Source organism: Lissotriton helveticus, chromosome 11, assembly GCF_964261635.1.
Source record: "Lissotriton helveticus chromosome 11, aLisHel1.1, whole genome shotgun sequence".
Classification (NCBI taxonomy): Eukaryota; Metazoa; Chordata; class Amphibia; order Caudata; family Salamandridae; genus Lissotriton; species Lissotriton helveticus.
The window spans coordinates 38,145,031-38,160,485 of record NC_136072.1 but is presented as its reverse complement, the minus strand read 5'-3'; the positions used below and the strand labels follow the sequence as shown (position 1 = coordinate 38,160,485).

The 15,455-nt window shown below is 43.6% G+C and overlaps 14 non-coding genes across 14 annotated transcripts; all 14 read left to right on the top strand.

The window, feature by feature from the left end:
• The first annotated feature begins 1,142 nt into the window (after nt 1-1,142).
• TRNAG-CCC (transfer RNA glycine (anticodon CCC)) lies at nt 1,143-1,214 on the top strand. The gene has a single exon. It is a non-coding gene; the product is annotated as a tRNA-Gly (tRNA).
• Nucleotides 1,215-2,097: 883 nt separating this feature from the next.
• TRNAM-CAU (transfer RNA methionine (anticodon CAU)) lies at nt 2,098-2,169 on the top strand. Its single transcript has one exon. It is a non-coding gene; the product is annotated as a tRNA-Met (tRNA).
• A 547-nt stretch (nt 2,170-2,716) lies between these two features.
• Nucleotides 2,717-2,788, top strand: TRNAG-UCC (transfer RNA glycine (anticodon UCC)). The gene has a single exon. It is a non-coding gene; the product is annotated as a tRNA-Gly (tRNA).
• A 1,249-nt stretch (nt 2,789-4,037) lies between these two features.
• Nucleotides 4,038-4,109, top strand: TRNAG-CCC (transfer RNA glycine (anticodon CCC)). The gene has a single exon. It is a non-coding gene; the product is annotated as a tRNA-Gly (tRNA).
• Nucleotides 4,110-5,003: 894 nt separating this feature from the next.
• Nucleotides 5,004-5,075, top strand: TRNAM-CAU (transfer RNA methionine (anticodon CAU)). Its single transcript has one exon. It is a non-coding gene; the product is annotated as a tRNA-Met (tRNA).
• Nucleotides 5,076-5,622: 547 nt separating this feature from the next.
• TRNAG-UCC (transfer RNA glycine (anticodon UCC)) lies at nt 5,623-5,694 on the top strand. The gene has a single exon. It is a non-coding gene; the product is annotated as a tRNA-Gly (tRNA).
• A 1,249-nt stretch (nt 5,695-6,943) lies between these two features.
• Nucleotides 6,944-7,015, top strand: TRNAG-CCC (transfer RNA glycine (anticodon CCC)). Its single transcript has one exon. It is a non-coding gene; the product is annotated as a tRNA-Gly (tRNA).
• Nucleotides 7,016-7,894: 879 nt separating this feature from the next.
• TRNAM-CAU (transfer RNA methionine (anticodon CAU)) lies at nt 7,895-7,966 on the top strand. Its single transcript has one exon. It is a non-coding gene; the product is annotated as a tRNA-Met (tRNA).
• A 547-nt stretch (nt 7,967-8,513) lies between these two features.
• Nucleotides 8,514-8,585, top strand: TRNAG-UCC (transfer RNA glycine (anticodon UCC)). The gene has a single exon. It is a non-coding gene; the product is annotated as a tRNA-Gly (tRNA).
• Nucleotides 8,586-10,790: 2,205 nt separating this feature from the next.
• On the top strand, nt 10,791-10,862 carry TRNAM-CAU (transfer RNA methionine (anticodon CAU)). Its single transcript has one exon. It is a non-coding gene; the product is annotated as a tRNA-Met (tRNA).
• Nucleotides 10,863-11,409: 547 nt separating this feature from the next.
• TRNAG-UCC (transfer RNA glycine (anticodon UCC)) lies at nt 11,410-11,481 on the top strand. Its single transcript has one exon. It is a non-coding gene; the product is annotated as a tRNA-Gly (tRNA).
• A 628-nt stretch (nt 11,482-12,109) lies between these two features.
• On the top strand, nt 12,110-12,181 carry TRNAM-CAU (transfer RNA methionine (anticodon CAU)). Its single transcript has one exon. It is a non-coding gene; the product is annotated as a tRNA-Met (tRNA).
• A 549-nt stretch (nt 12,182-12,730) lies between these two features.
• Nucleotides 12,731-12,802, top strand: TRNAG-CCC (transfer RNA glycine (anticodon CCC)). Its single transcript has one exon. It is a non-coding gene; the product is annotated as a tRNA-Gly (tRNA).
• An 894-nt stretch (nt 12,803-13,696) lies between these two features.
• TRNAM-CAU (transfer RNA methionine (anticodon CAU)) lies at nt 13,697-13,768 on the top strand. The gene has a single exon. It is a non-coding gene; the product is annotated as a tRNA-Met (tRNA).
• The last annotated feature ends 1,687 nt before the right edge of the window (nt 13,769-15,455 follow it).

Genomic DNA, 15,455 nt, shown 5'->3' with positions numbered 1-15,455 from the left:
ATATGTAGGCAAGCATCTCGATCGCCCCTTCTGCTATACTCATTGTCCTACTATATGATAAGTTTCATAAAGCAGAGTCACCACTCACATGAGCTGGTAATAAATATGTTACAGTGGGAAGACAATGAACGGGCTGAGGCCCGACCACACATTATAACTAAAGCATCTCTATGTTAAAAAGCATTCCTAGGTAATGTCTAGCCTCTGAAAAAAATATGTAAAATCAATCGATAAATCTGGCAAAAGTCCCCAATATTTTGGGCATACTTGTGCTCTCACCTGAATGTAGCGCCACCTTGTAGGCGCCGAAGGTAACTGCGGCTCACAAAATGTTTTATCAGAAGGCAAGTTGAGAGGAATCCAAGAGGCAGATGTCCTTGGAAAGAGCCTCTGACTGCAGCAGGAAGGATGAATGCTTCAAATTTGCACAGTTTCCTGCCCATCGTCCTCTCACTTCCCGAACGCCCACGTCACTCCCCTGAATGCTCCTCATCTGCATAAAGAGAACACTCTGAAAACGGAGCAGAGTGGCACAGCGGAAGCGTGCTGGGCCCATAACCCAGAGGTCGATGGATCGAAACCATCCTCTGCTAATTTTGCTTGATTTTTCTTCCAAGGACCAAGCTGTCATTTCCACGCTGCCGGAAAGGAAAAGCGCAAACTTGTGCCAGCTAAGTGATATAAGACTTCTCAACTATCTGTGTCTGCTGAAATACAAGAGAGGGAGTGTCAAAGGATCCACCCTGTACTTTGAAAGTAAAGACACACAATAATAAGCATACATGACTGGTGGGACCTTCAAGCACTTTTCTGTGCAGGCTTTGAATTTCATTCTTCCCTTTTTGTTCTGCTCTTATCTATCTCCTGGGCATTTCATGGAATGTTCTCTCTTTCTCTTCCCTGCTTTGCTTCCCTTGCTGCCTCTATATGTTATATATATATTAATTGTACTGCTGCTTTCCATTCTTCTCTTCTGCACAGCTTTGTCCTTGGTTTTAATCCCCAGTTCCTTACCCTCTGCAAATAACGTTCTACTGCTTTTCATGTTGGTATCTAAACCAAATGCACCATTGAAGCAGGTGCAAGATAGTCATTGATCTCTGAGTCATAATATTTAGAACCGAGAGCGCAAATGTCAGAGGGCGTTGGTGGTATAGTGGTGAGCATAGTTGCTTCCCAAGCAGTTGACCCGGGTTCGATTCCCGGCCAACGCAATGCAAATACTTATATATTCTGCAAGCAGGATATACTTTAATTCAACATTTCACAAAATGGAAATATTATGAACAGATTAATCAGCCATATATAAAGAAATAAACAAATACGTAGGCAAACCTCTCGATCGCCCCTTCTGCTACATTCATTGTCCTACTATATGATAAGTTTCATAAAGCAGAGTCACCACTCACATGTGCTGGTAATAAATATGTCACAGTGGGCAGACAATGAAAGGGCTGAGGCCCGATCAGACATTATAACTCTAGCATCTCTATGTTAGAAAGCATTTCTAGGCAATATCTAGCCTCTGAAAAAAATATACAAGATCCACCGATAAATCTGTCAAAAGTCCTTAACATTTTGTGCATACTTGTGCTCTCACCTGCATGTAGCGCCACCTTGTAGCTGTCGAAGGTAACTGCGGCTCACAAAATGTTTTATCAGAAGGCAAGTTGAGAGGAATCCAAGAGGCAGATGTCCATGGAAAGAGCGTCTCACTGCAGCAGGAAGGTTGGATGATTCAAATTTGCATAGTTTCCTGTCCAACGTCCACAACGCTCCCAAACGCTCAAAAGCCTCGCCCTCACCGGGTAGATCTCTGGCACCCAGGTAAAGCCAAATCCTGAGCATGCTAGCGCTAGTATCACAGAGAGAGATATAGAGGGTTCAAGAGCTGCTGTCTTGATAAAGGTTTGAAACGGCTAGTGCCTGAGAGTGTCTGACTTTCAGTTATGACTGATTGTGAGAGGGGAAGATGAAGTTTTTCTATACCCAGCATGCCTTGCGATATACTTAGGCAAATGAGGCGAGAGCCCGACCAATCCCACGCTACTCTGCTGAATGCTCCTCATCTGCATAAAGAGAACACTTTCCCAAAGCAGCAGAGTGGCGCAGCGGAAGCGTGCTGGGCCCATAACCCAGAGGTCGATGGATCGAAACCATCCTCTGCTAATTTTGCTTGATTTTTCTTCCAAGGACCAAGCTGTCATTTCCAGGCTGCCAGCAAGGAAAAGCGCAAGCTTGTGCCAGCTATGGTAGAAACGACTTCTGAACTATCTGTGTCTGCTGAAATACAAGAGAGGGATCGTCAAAGGATCCACCCTGTACCTTGAAAGTAAAGACACACAATAATAAGCATAAATGACTGGTGGGACCTTCACACACTTTTCTGGGCATGCTTTGAATATCATTCTTCCCTTTTTGTTCTGCTCTTATCTATCTCCTGGGCATTTCCTGGAATGTTCTCTCTTTCTTTTCCTTGCTTTGCTTCCCATGCTGCCTCTATATGTTCATATCCATTATTTGTACTGCTGCTTACCATTCTTCTCTTCTTCACAGCTTTGTCCTTGGTTTCAATCCCAGTTCCTTACAATCTGCTAAAACCTTTCTACTGCTTCTCATGTTGGTATCTAAACCAAATGCACCATTGAAGCTGGTGCAAGATAGACATTGAACTCAGGGTCGTAATGTTTAGAACCGAGATTGCACAGATCAGAGGGCGTTGGTGGTATAGTGGTGAGCATAGCTGCCTTCCAAGCAGTTGACCCGGGTTCGATTCCCGGCCAACGCAGTACCAATACTTTTATATTCTGCAATCAGGATATATTTTAATGCAACATGTCACAAAATGGAAATATCATGAACAGATTAATCAGCCATTATATAAAAAATAAACAAATATGTAGGCAAGCATCTCGATCGCCCCTTCTGCTATACTCATTGTCCTACTGTATGATAAGTTTCATAAAGCAGAGTCACCACTCACATGAGCTGGTAATAAATATGTTACAGTGGGAAGACAATGAACGGGCTGAGGCCCGACCACACATCATAACTAAAGCATCTCTATGTTAAAAAGCATTCCTAGGTAATGTCTAGCCTCTGAAAAAAATATGTAAAATCCATCGATAAATCTGGCAAAAGTCCCCAATATTTTGGGCATACTTGTGCTCTCACCTGAATGTAGCGCCACCTTGTAGGCGCCGAAGGTAACTGCGGCTCACAAAATGTTTTATCAGAAGGCAAGTTGAGAGGAATCCAAGAGGCAGATGTCCTTGGAAAGAGCCTCTGACTGCAGCAGGAAGGATGGATGCTTCAAATTTGCACAGTTTCCTGCCCATCGTCCTCTCACGTCCCGAACGCCCACGTCACTCCCCTGAATGCTCCTCATCTGCATAAAGAGAACCCTCTGAAAAAGGAGCAGAGTGGCGCAGCGGAAGCGTGCTGGGCCCATAACCCAGAGGTCAATGGATCGAAACCATCCTCTGCTAATTTTGCTTGATTTTTCTTCCAAGGACCAAGCTGTCATTTCCACGCTGCCGGAAAGGAAAAGCGCAAGCTTGTGCCAGCTAAGTGATATAAGACTTCTCAACTACCTGTGTCTGCTGAAATACAAGAGAGGGAGTGTCAAAGGATCCACCCTGTACTTTGAAAGTAAAGACACACAAAAATAAGCATACATGACTGGTGGGACCTTCAAACACTTTTCTGTGCAGGCTTTGAATTTCATTCTTCCCTTTTTGTTCTGCTCTTATCTATCTCCTGGGCATTTCATGGAATGTTCTCTCTTTCTCTTCCCTGCTTTGCTTCCCTTGCTGCCTCTATATGTTATTTATATATTAATTGTACTGCTGCTTTCCATTCTTCTCTTCTGCACAGCTTTGTCCTTGGTTTTAATCCCCAGTTCCTTACCCTCTGCAAATAACGTTCTACTGCTTTTCATGTTGGTATCTAAACCAAATGCACCATTGAAGCTGGTGCAAGATAGTCATTGATCTCTGAGTCATAATATTTAGAACCGAGAGCGCAAATGTCAGAGGGCGTTGGTGGTATAGTGGTGAGCATAGCTGCTTCCCAAGCAGTTGACCCGGGTTTGATTCCCGGCCAACGCAATGCAAATACTTATATATTCTGCAAGCAGGATATACTTTAATTCAACATTTCACAAAATGGAAATATCATGAACAGATTAATCAGCCATATATAAAGAAATAAACAAATACGTAGGCAAACCTCTCGATCGCCCCTTCTGCTACATTCATTGTCCTAATGTATGATAAGTTTCATAAAGCAGAGTCACCACTCACATGTGCTGGTAATAAATATGTTACAGTGGGCAGACAATGAAAGGGCTGAGGCCCGACCAGACATTATAACTCTAGCATCTCTATGTTAGAAAGCATTTCTAGGCAATATCTAGCCTCTGAAAAAAATATACAAGATCCACCGATAAATCTGTCAAAAGTCCTTAACATTTTGTGCATACTTGTGCTCTCACCTGCATGTAGCGCCACCTTGTAGCTATCGAAGGTAACTGCGGCTCACAAAATGCTTTATCAGAAGGCAAGTTGAGAGGAATCCAAGAGGCAGATGTCCATGGAAAGAGCGTCTCACTGCAGCAGGAAGGTTGGATGATTCAAATTTGCATAGTTTCCTGTCCAACGTCCACAACGCTCCCAAACGCTCAAAAGCCTCACACCGGGCAAGCCCTCACCGGGTAGATCTCTGGCACCCAGGTAAAGACAAATCCTGAGCATGCTAGCGCTAGTATCACAGAGAGAGATATAGAGGGTTCAAGAGCTGCTGTCTTGATAAAGGTTTGAAACGGCTAGTGCCTGAGAGTGTCTGACTTTCAGTTATGACTGATTGTGAGAGGGGAAGATTAAGTTTTTCTATACCCAGCATGCCTTGCGATATACTTAGGCAAATGAGGTGAGAGCCCGACCAATCCCACGCTACTCTGCTGAATGCTCCTCATCTGCATAAAGAGAACACTTTCCCAAAGTAGCAGAGTGGCGCAGCGGAAGCGTGCTGGGCCCATAACCCAGAGGTCGATGGATCGAAACCATCCTCTGCTAATTTTGCTTGATTTTTCTTCCAAGGACCAAGCTGTCATTTCCAGGCTGCCAGCAAGGAAAAGCGCAAGCTTGTGCCAGCTATGGTAGAAACGACTTCTGAACTATCTGTGTCTGCTGAAATACAAGAGAGGGATCGTCAAAAGATCCACCCTGTACCTTGAAAGTAAAGACACACAATAATAAGCATAAATGACTGGTGGGACCTTCACACACTTTTCTGGGCATGCTTTGAATATCATTCTTCCCTTTTTGTTCTGCTCTTATCTATCTCCTGGGCATTTCCTTGAATGTTCTCTCTTTCTTTTCCCTGCTTTGCTTCCCATGCTGCCTCTATATGTTCATATCCATTATTTGTACTGCTGCTTACCATTCTTCTCTTCTTCACAGCTTTGTCCTTGGTTTCAATCCCAGTTCCTTACAATCTGCTAAAACCTTTCTACTGCTTCTCATGTTGGTATCTAAACCAAATGCACCATTGAAGCTGGTGCAAGATAGACATTGAACTCAGGGTCGTAATGTTTAGAACCGAGATTGCACAGATCAGAGGGTGTTGGTGGTATAGTGGTGAGCATAGCTGCCTTCCAAGCAGTTGACCCGGGTTCGATTCCCGGCCAACGCAGTACCAATTCTTATATATTCTGCAATCAGGATATATTTTAATGCAACATGTCACAAAATGGAAATATCATGAACAGATTAATCAGCCATTATATAAAAAATAAACAAATATGTAGGCAAGCATCTCGATCGCCCCTTCTGCTATACTCATTGTCCTACTATATGATAAGTTTCATAAAGCAGAGTCACCACTCACATGAGCTGGTAATAAATATGTTACAGTGGGAAGACAATGAACGGGCTGAGGCCCAACCACACATTATAACTAAAGCATCTCTATGTTAAAAAGCATTCCTAGGTAATGTCTAGCCTCTGAAAAAAATATGTAAAATCCATCGATAAATCTGGCAAAAGTCCCCAATATTTTGGGCATACTTGTGCTCTCACCTGAATGTAGCGCCACCTTGTAGGCGCCGAAGGTAACTGCGGCTCACAAAATGTTTTATCAGAAGGCAAGTTGAGAGGAATCCAAGAGGCAGATGTCCTTGGAAAGAGCCTCTGACTGCAGCAGGAAGGATGGATGCTTCAAATTTGCACAGTTTCCTGCCCATCATCCTCTCACGTCCCGAACGCCCACGTCACTCCCCTGAATGCTCCTCATCTGCATAAAGAGAACACTCTGAAAAAGGAGCAGAGTGGCGCAGCGGAAGCGTGCTGGGCCCATAACCCAGAAGTCGATGGATCGAAACCATCCTCTGCTAATTTTGCTTGATTTTTCTTCCAAGGACCAAGCTGTCATTTCCACGCTGCCGGAAAGGAAAAGCGCAAGCTTGTGCCAGCTAAGTGATATAAGACTTCTCAACTACCTGTGTCTGCTGAAATACAAGAGAGGGAGTGTCAAAGGATCCACCCTGTACTTTGAAAGTAAAGACACACAATAATAAGCATACATGACTGGTGGGACCTTCAAACACTTTTCTGTGCAGGCTTTGAATTTCATTCTTCCCTTTTTGTTCTGCTCTTATCTATCTCCTGGGCATTTCATGGAATGTTCTCTCTTTCTCTTCCCTGCTTTGCTTCCCTTGCTGCCTCTATATGTTATATATATATTAATTGTACTGCTGCTTTCCATTCTTCTCTTCTGCACAGCTTTGTCCTTGGTTTTAATCCCCAGTTCCTTACCCTCTGCAAATAACGTTCTACTGCTTTTCATGTTGATATCTAAACCAAATGCACCATTGAAGCTGGTGCAAGATAGTCATTGATCTCTGAGTCATAATATTTAGAACCGAGAGTGCAAATGTCAGAGGGCGTTGGTGGTATAGTGGTGAGCATAGCTGCTTCCCAAGCAGTTGACCCAGGTTCGATTCCCGGCCAACGCAATGCAAATACTTATATATTCTGCAAGCAGGATATACTTTAATTCAACATTTCACAAAATGGAAATATCATGAACAGATTAATCAGCCATATATAAAGAAATAAACAAATACGTAGGCAAACCTCTCGATTGCCCCTTCTGCTACATTCATTGTCCTAATATATGATAAGTTTCATAAAGCAGAGTCACCACTCACATGTGCTGGTAATAAATATGTTACAGTGGGCAGACAATGAAAGGGCTGAGGCCCGACCAGACATTATAACTCTAGCATCTCTATGTTAGAAAGCATTTCTAGGCAATATCTAGCCTCTGAAAAAAATATACAAGATCCACCGATAAATCTGTCAAAAGTCCTTAACATTTTGTGCATACTTGTGCTCTCACCTGCATGTAGCGCCACCTTGTAGCTGTCGAAGGTAACTGCCGCTCACAAAATGTTTTATCAGAAGGCAAGTTGAGAGGAATCCAAGAGGCAGATGTCCATGGAAAGAGCGTCTCACTGCAGCAGGAAGGTTGGATGATTCAAATTTGCATAGTTTCCTGTCCAACGTCCACAACGCTCCCAAACGCTCAAAAGCCTCACACCGGGTAGATCTCTGGCACCCAGGTAAAGCCAAATCCTGAGCATGCTAGCGCTAGTATCACAGAGAGAGATATAGAGGGTTCAAGAGCTGCTGTCTTGATAAAGGTTTGAAACGGCTTGTGCCTGAGAGTGTCTGACTTTCAGTTATGACTGATTGTGAGAGGGGAAGATGAAGTTTTTCTATACCCAGCATGCCTTGCGATATACTTAGGCAAATGAGGTGAGAGCCCGACCAATCCCACGCTACTCTGCTGAATGCTCCTCATCTGCATAAAGAGAACACTTTCCCAAAGCAGCAGAGTGGCGCAGCGGAAGCGTGCTGGGCCCATAACCCAGAGGTCGATGGATCGAAACCATCCTCTGCTAATTTTGCTTGATTTTTCTTCCAAGGACCAAGCTGTCATTTCCAGGCTGCCAGCAAGGAAAAGCGCAAGCTTGTGCCAGCTATGGTAGAAACGACTTCTGAACTATCTGTGTCTGCTGAAATACAAGGGAGGGATCGTCAAAGGATCCACCCTGTACCTTGAAAGTAAAGACACACAATAATAAGCATAAATGACTGGTGGGACCTTCACACACTTTTCTGGGCATGCTTTGAATATCATTCTTCCCTTTTTGTTCTGCTCTTATCTATCTCCTGGGCATTTCCTGGAATGTTCTCTCTTTCTTTTCCCTGCTTTGCTTCCCATGCTGCCTCTATATGTTCATATCCATTATTTGTACTGCTGCTTACCATTCTTCTCTTCTTCACAGCTTTGTCCTTGGTTTCAATCCCAGTTCCTTACAATCTGCTAAAACCTTTCTACTGCTTCTCATGTTGGTATCTAAACCAAATGCACCATTGAAGCTGGTGCAAGATAGACATTGAACTCAGGGTCGTAATGTTTAGAACCGAGCTTGCACAGATCAGAGGGCGTTGGTGGTATAGTGGTGAGCATAGCTGCCTTCCAAGCAGTTGACCCGGGTTCAATTCCCGGCCAACGCAGTACCAATTCTTATATATTCTGCAATCAGGATATATTTTAATGCAACATGTCACAAAATGGAAATATCATGAACAGATTAATCAGCCATTATATAAAAAATAAACAAATATGTAGGCAAGCATCTCGATCGCCCCTTCTGCTATACTCATTGTCCTACTATATGATAAGTTTAATAAAGCAGAGTCACCACTCACATGAGCTGGTAATAAATATGTTACAGTGGGAAGACAATGAACGGGCTGAGGCCCGACCACACATTATAACTAAAGCATCTCTATGTTAAAAAGCATTCCTAGGTAATGTCTAGCCTCTGAAAAAAATATGTAAAATCCATCGATAAATCTGGCAAAAGTCCCCAATATTTTGGGCATACTTGTGCTCTCACCTGAATGTAGCGCCACCTTGTAGGCGCCGAAGGTAACTGCGGCTCACAAAATGTTTTATCAGAAGGCAAGTTGAGAGGAATCCAAGAGGCAGATGTCCTTGGAAAGAGCCTCTGACTGCAGCAGGAAGGATGGATGCTTCAAATTTGCACAGTTTCCTGCCCATCGTCCTCTCACGTCCCGAACGCCCACGTCACTCCCCTGAATGCTCCTCATCAGCATAAAGAGAACCTTCTGAAAAAGGAGCAGAGTGGCGCAGCGGAAGCGTGCTGGGGCCCATAACCCAGAGGTCGATGGATCGAAACCATCCTCTGCTAATTTTGCTTGATTTTTCTTCCAAGGACCAAGCTGTCATTTCCACGCTGCCGGAAAGGAAAAGCGCAAGCTTGTGCCAGCTAAGTGATATAAGACTTCTCAACTACCTGTGTCTGCTGAAATACAAGAGAGGGAGTGTCAAAGGATCCACCCTGTACTTTGAAAGTAAAGACACACAATAATAAGCATACATGACTGGTGGGACCTTCAAACACTTTTCTGTGCAGGCTTTGAATTTCATTCTTCCCTTTTTGTTCTGCTCTTATCTATCTCCTGGGCATTTCATGGAATGTTCTCTCTTTCTCTTCCCTGCTTTGCTTCCCTTGCTGCCTCTATATGTTATATATATATTAATTGTACTGCTGCTTTCCATTCTTCTCTTCTGCACAGCTTTGTCCTTGGTTTTAATCCCCAGTTCCTTACCCTCTGCAAATAACGTTCTACTGCTTTTCATGTTGGTATCTAAACCAAATGCACCATTGAAGCTGGTGCAAGATAGTCATTGATCTCTGAGTCATAATATTTAGAACCGAGAGTGCAAATGTCAGAGGGCGTTGGTGGTATAGTGGAGAGCATAGCTCCTTCCCAAGCAGTTGACCCAGGTTTGATTCCCGGCCAACGCAATGCAAATACTTATATATTCTGCAAGCAGGATATACTTTAATTCAACATTTCACAAAATGGAAATATCATGAACAGATTAATCAGCCATATATAAAGAAATAAACAAATACGTAGGCAAACCTCTCGATCGCCCCTTCTGCTACATTCATTGTCCTAATATATGATAAGTTTCATAAAGCAGAGTCACCACTCACATGTGCTGGTAATAAATATGTTACAGTGGGCAGACAATGAAAGGGCTGAGGCCCGACCAGACATTATAACTCTAGCATCTCTATGTTAGAAAGCATTTCTAGGCAATATCTAGCCTCTGAAAAAAATATACAAGATCCACCGATAAATCTGTCAAAAGTCCTTAACATTTTGTGCATACTTGTGCTCTCACCTGCATGTAGCGCCACCTTGTAGCTGTCGAAGGTAACTGCGGCTCACAAAAGGCTTTATCAGAAGGCAAGTTGAGAGGAATCCAAGAGGCAGATGTCCATGGAAAGAGCGTCTCACTGCAGCAGGAAGGTTGGATGATTCAAATTTGCATAGTTTCCTGTCCAACGTCCACAACGCTCCCAAACGCTCAAAAGCCTCGCCCTCACCGGGTAAATCTCTGGCACCCAGGTAAAGACAAATCCTGAGCATGCTAGCGCTAGTATCACAGAGAGAGATATAGAGGGTTCAAGAGCTGCTGTCTTGATAAAGGTTTGAAACGGCTAGTGCCTGAGAGTGTCTGACTTTCAGTTATGACTGATTGTGAGAGGGGAAGATGAAGTTTTTCTATACCCAGCATGCCTTGCGATATACTTAGGCAAATGAGGTGAGAGCCCGACCAATCCCACGCTACTCTGCTGAATGCTCCTCATCTGCATAAAGAGAACACTTTCCCAAAGCAGCAGAGTGGCGCAGCGGAAGCGTGCTGGGCCCATAACCCAGAGGTCGATGGATCGAAACCATCCTCTGCTAATTTTGCTTGATTTTTCTTCCAAGGACCAAGCTGTCATTTCCAGGCTGCCAGCAAGGAAAAGCGCAAGCTTGTGCCAGCTATGGTAGAAACGACTTCTGAACTATCTGTGTCTGCTGAAATACAAGAGAGGGATCGTCAAAGGATCCACCCTGTACCTTGAAAGTAAAGACACACAATAATAAGCATAAATGACTGGTGGGACCTTCACACACTTTTCTGGGCATGCTTTGAATATCATTCTTCCCTTTTTGTTCTGCTCTTATCTATCTCCTGGGCATTTCCTGGAATGTTCTCTCTTTCTTTTCCCTGCTTTGCTTCCCATGCTGCCTCTATATGTTCATATCCATTATTTGTACTGCTGCTTACCATTCTTCTCTTCTTCACAGCTTTGTCCTTGGTTTCAATCCCAGTTCCTTACAATCTGCTAAAACCTTTCTACTGCTTCTCATGTTGGTATCTAAACCAAATGCACCATTGAAGCTGGTGCAAGATAGACATTGAACTCAGGGTCGTAATGTTTAGAACCGAGATTGCACAGATCAGAGGGCGTTGGTGGTATAGTGGTGAGCATAGCTGCCTTCCAAGCAGTTGACCCGGGTTCGATTCCCGGCCAACGCAGTATCAATTCTTATATATTCTGCAATCAGGATATATTTTAATGCAACATGTCACAAAATGGAAATATCATGAACAGATTAATCAGCCATTATATAAAAAATAAACAAATATGTAGGCAAGCATCTCGATCGCCCCTTCTGCTATACTCATTGTCCTACTATATGATAAGTTTCATAAAGCAGAGTCACCACTCACATGAGCTGGTAATAAATATGTTACAGTGGGAAGACAATGAACGGGCTGAGGCCCGACCACACATTATAACTAAAGCATCTCTATGTTAAAAAGCATTCCTAGGTAATGTCTAGCCTCTGAAAAAAATATGTAAAATCCATCGATAAATCTGGCAAAAGTCCCCAATATTTTGGGCATACTTGTGCTCTCACCTGAATGTAGCGCCACCTTGTAGGCGCCGAAGGTAACTGCGGCTCACAAAATGTTTTATCAGAAGGCAAGTTGAGAGGAATCCAAGAGGCAGATGTCCTTGGAAAGAGCCTCTGACTGCAGCAGGAAGGATGGATGCTTCAAATTTGCACAGTTTCCTGCCCATCGTCCTCTCACGTCCCGAACGCCCAGGTCACTCCCCTGAATGCTCCTCATCTGCATAAAGAGAACCCTCTGAAAAAGGAGCAGAGTGGCGCAGCGGAAGCGTGCTGGGCCCATAACCCAGAGGTCGATGGATCGAAACCATCCTCTGCTAATTTTGCTTGATTTTTCTTCCAAGGACCAAGCTGTCAATTCCACGCTGCCGGAAAGGAAAAGCGCAAGCTTGTGCCAGCTAAGTGATATAAGACTTCTCAACTACCTGTGTCTGCTGAAATACAAGAGAGGGAGTGTCAAAGGATCCACCCTGTACTTTGAAAGTAAAGACACACAATAATAAGCATACATGACTGGTGGGACCTTCAAACACTTTTCTGTGCAGGCTTTGAATTTCATTCTTCCCTTTTTGTTCTGCTCTTATCTATCTCCTGGGCATTTCATGGAATGTTCTCTCTTTCTCTTCCCTGCTTTGCTTCCCTTGCTGCCTCTATATGTTATATATATATTAATCGTACTGCTGCTTTCCATTCTTCTCTTCTGCACAGCTTTGTCCTTGGTTTTAATCCCCAGTTCCTTACCCTCTGCAAATAACATACTACTGCTTTTCATGTTGGTATCTAAACCAAATGCACCATTGAAGCTGGTGCAAGATAGTCATTGATCTCTGAGTCATAATATTTAGAACCGAGAGTGCAAATGTCAGAGGGCGTTGGTGGTATAGTGGTGAGCATAGCTGCTTCCCAAGCAGTTGACCCGGGTTTGATTCCCGGCCAACGCAATGCAAATACTTATATATTCTGCAAGCAGGATATACTTTAATTCAACATTTCACAAAATGGAAATATCATGAACAGATTAATCAGCCATATATAAAGAAATAAACTAATACGTAGGCAAACCTCTCGATCGCCCCTTCTGCTACATTCATTGTCCTAATATATGATAAGTTTCATAAAGCAGAGTCACCACTCACATGTGCTGGTAATAAATATGTTACAGTGGGCAGACAATGAAAGGGCCGAGGCCCGACCAGACATTATAACTCTAGCATCTCTATGTTAGAAAGCATTTCTAGGCAATATCTAGCCTCTGAAAAAAATATACAAGATCCACCGATAAATCTGTCAAAAGTCCTTAACATTTTGTGCATACTTGTGCTCTCACCTGCATGTAGCGCCACCTTGTAGCTGTCGAAGGTAACTGCGGCTCACAAAATGTTTTATCAGAAGGCAAGTTGAGAGGAATCCAAGAGGCAGATGTCCATGGAAAGAGCGTCTCACTGCAGCAGGAAGGTTGGATGATTCAAATTTGCATAGTTTCCTGTCCAACGTCCACAACGCTCCCAAACGCTCAAAAGCCTCACACCGGGCAAGCCCTCACCGGGTAGATCTCTGGCACCCAGGTAAAGCCAAATCCTGAGCATGCTAGCGCTAGTATCACAGAGAGAGATATAGAGGGTTGAAGAGCTGCTGTCTTGATAAAGGTTTGAAACGGCCAGTGCCTGAGAGTGTCTGACTTTCAGTTATGACTGATTGTGAGAGGGGAAGATGAACTTTTTCTATACCCAGCATGCCTTGCGATATACTTAGGCAAATGAGGTGAGAGCCCGACCAATCCCATGCTACTCTGCTGAATGCTCCTCATCTGCATAAAGAGAACACTTTCCCAAAGCAGCAGAGTGGCGCAGCGGAAGCGTGCTGGGCCCATAACCCAGAGGTCGATGGATCGAAACCATCCTCTGCTAGTTTTGCTTGATTTTTCTTCCAAGGACCAAGCTGTCATTTTAAGGCTGCCAGCAAGGAAAAGCGCAAGCTTGTGCCAGCTGTGGTAGAAACAACTTCTGAACTATCTGTGTCTGCTGAAATACAAGAGAGGGATCGTCAAAGGGATCCACCCTGTACCTTGAAAGTAAAGACACACAATAATAAGCATAAATGACTGGTGGGACCTTCAAACACTTTTCTGGGCATGCTTTGAATATCATTCTTCCCTTTTTGTTCTGCTCTTATCTATCTCCTGGGCATTTCCTGGAATGTTCTCTCTTTCTTTTCCCTGCTTTGCTTCCCATGCTGCCTCTATATGTTCATATCCATTATTTGTACTGCTGCTTACCATTCTTCTCTTCTTCACAGCTTTGTCCTTGGTTTCAATCCCAGTTCCTTACAATCTGCTAAAACCTTTCTACTGCTTCTCATGTTGGTATCTAAACCAAATGCACCATTGAAGCTGGTGCAAGATAGACATTGAACTCAGGGTCGTAATGTTGAGAACCGAGATTGCACAGATCAGAGGGAGTTGGTGGTATAGTGGTGAGCATAGCTTCCTTCCAAGCAGTTGACCCGGGTTCGATTCCCGGCCAACGCAGTGCCAATTCTTATATATTCTGCAATCAGGATATATTTTAATGCAACATGTCACAAAATGGAAATATCATGAACAGATTAATCAGCCATTATATAAAAAATAAACAAATATGTAGGCAAGCATCTCGATCGCCCCTTCTGCTATACTCATTGTCCTACTATATGATAAGTTTCATAAAGCAGAGTCACCACTCACATGAGCTGGTAATAAATATGTTACAGTGGGAAGACAATGAACGGGCTGAGGCCCGACCACACATTATAACTAAAGCATCTCTATGTTAAAAAGCATTCCTAGGTAATGTCTAGCCTCTGAAAAAAATATGTAAAATCAATCGATAAATCTGGCAAAAGTCCCCAATATTTTGGGCATACTTGTGCTCTCACCTGAATGTAGCGCCACCTTGTAGGCGCCGAAGGTAACTGCGGCTCACAAAATGTTTTATCAGAAGGCAAGTTGAGAGGAATCCAAGAGGCAGATGTCCTTGGAAAGAGCCTCTGACTGCAGCAGGAAGGATGAATGCTTCAAATTTGCACAGTTTCCTGCCCATCGTCCTCTCACTTCCCGAACGCCCACGTCACTCCCCTGAATGCTCCTCATCTGCATAAAGAGAACACTCTGAAAAAGGAGCAGAGTGGCACAGCGGAAGCGTGCTGGGCCCATAACCCAGAGGTCGATGGATCGAAACCATCCTCTGCTAATTTTGCTTGATTTTTCTTCCAAGGACCAAGCTGTCATTTCCACGCTGCCGGAAAGGAAAAGCGCAAACTTGTGCCAGCTAAGTGATATAAGACTTCTCAACTACCTGTGTCTGCTGAAATACAAGAGAGGGAGTGTCAAAGGATCCACCCTGTACTTTGAAAGTAAAGACACACAATAATAAGCATACATGACTGGTGGGACCTTCAAGCACTTTTCTGTGCAGGCTTTGAATTTCATTCTTCCCTTTTTGTTCTGCTCTTATCTATCTCCTGGGCATTTCATGGAATGTTCTCTCTTTCTCTTCCCTGCTTTGCTTCCCTTGCTGCCTCTATATGTTATATATATATTAATTGTACTGCTGCTTT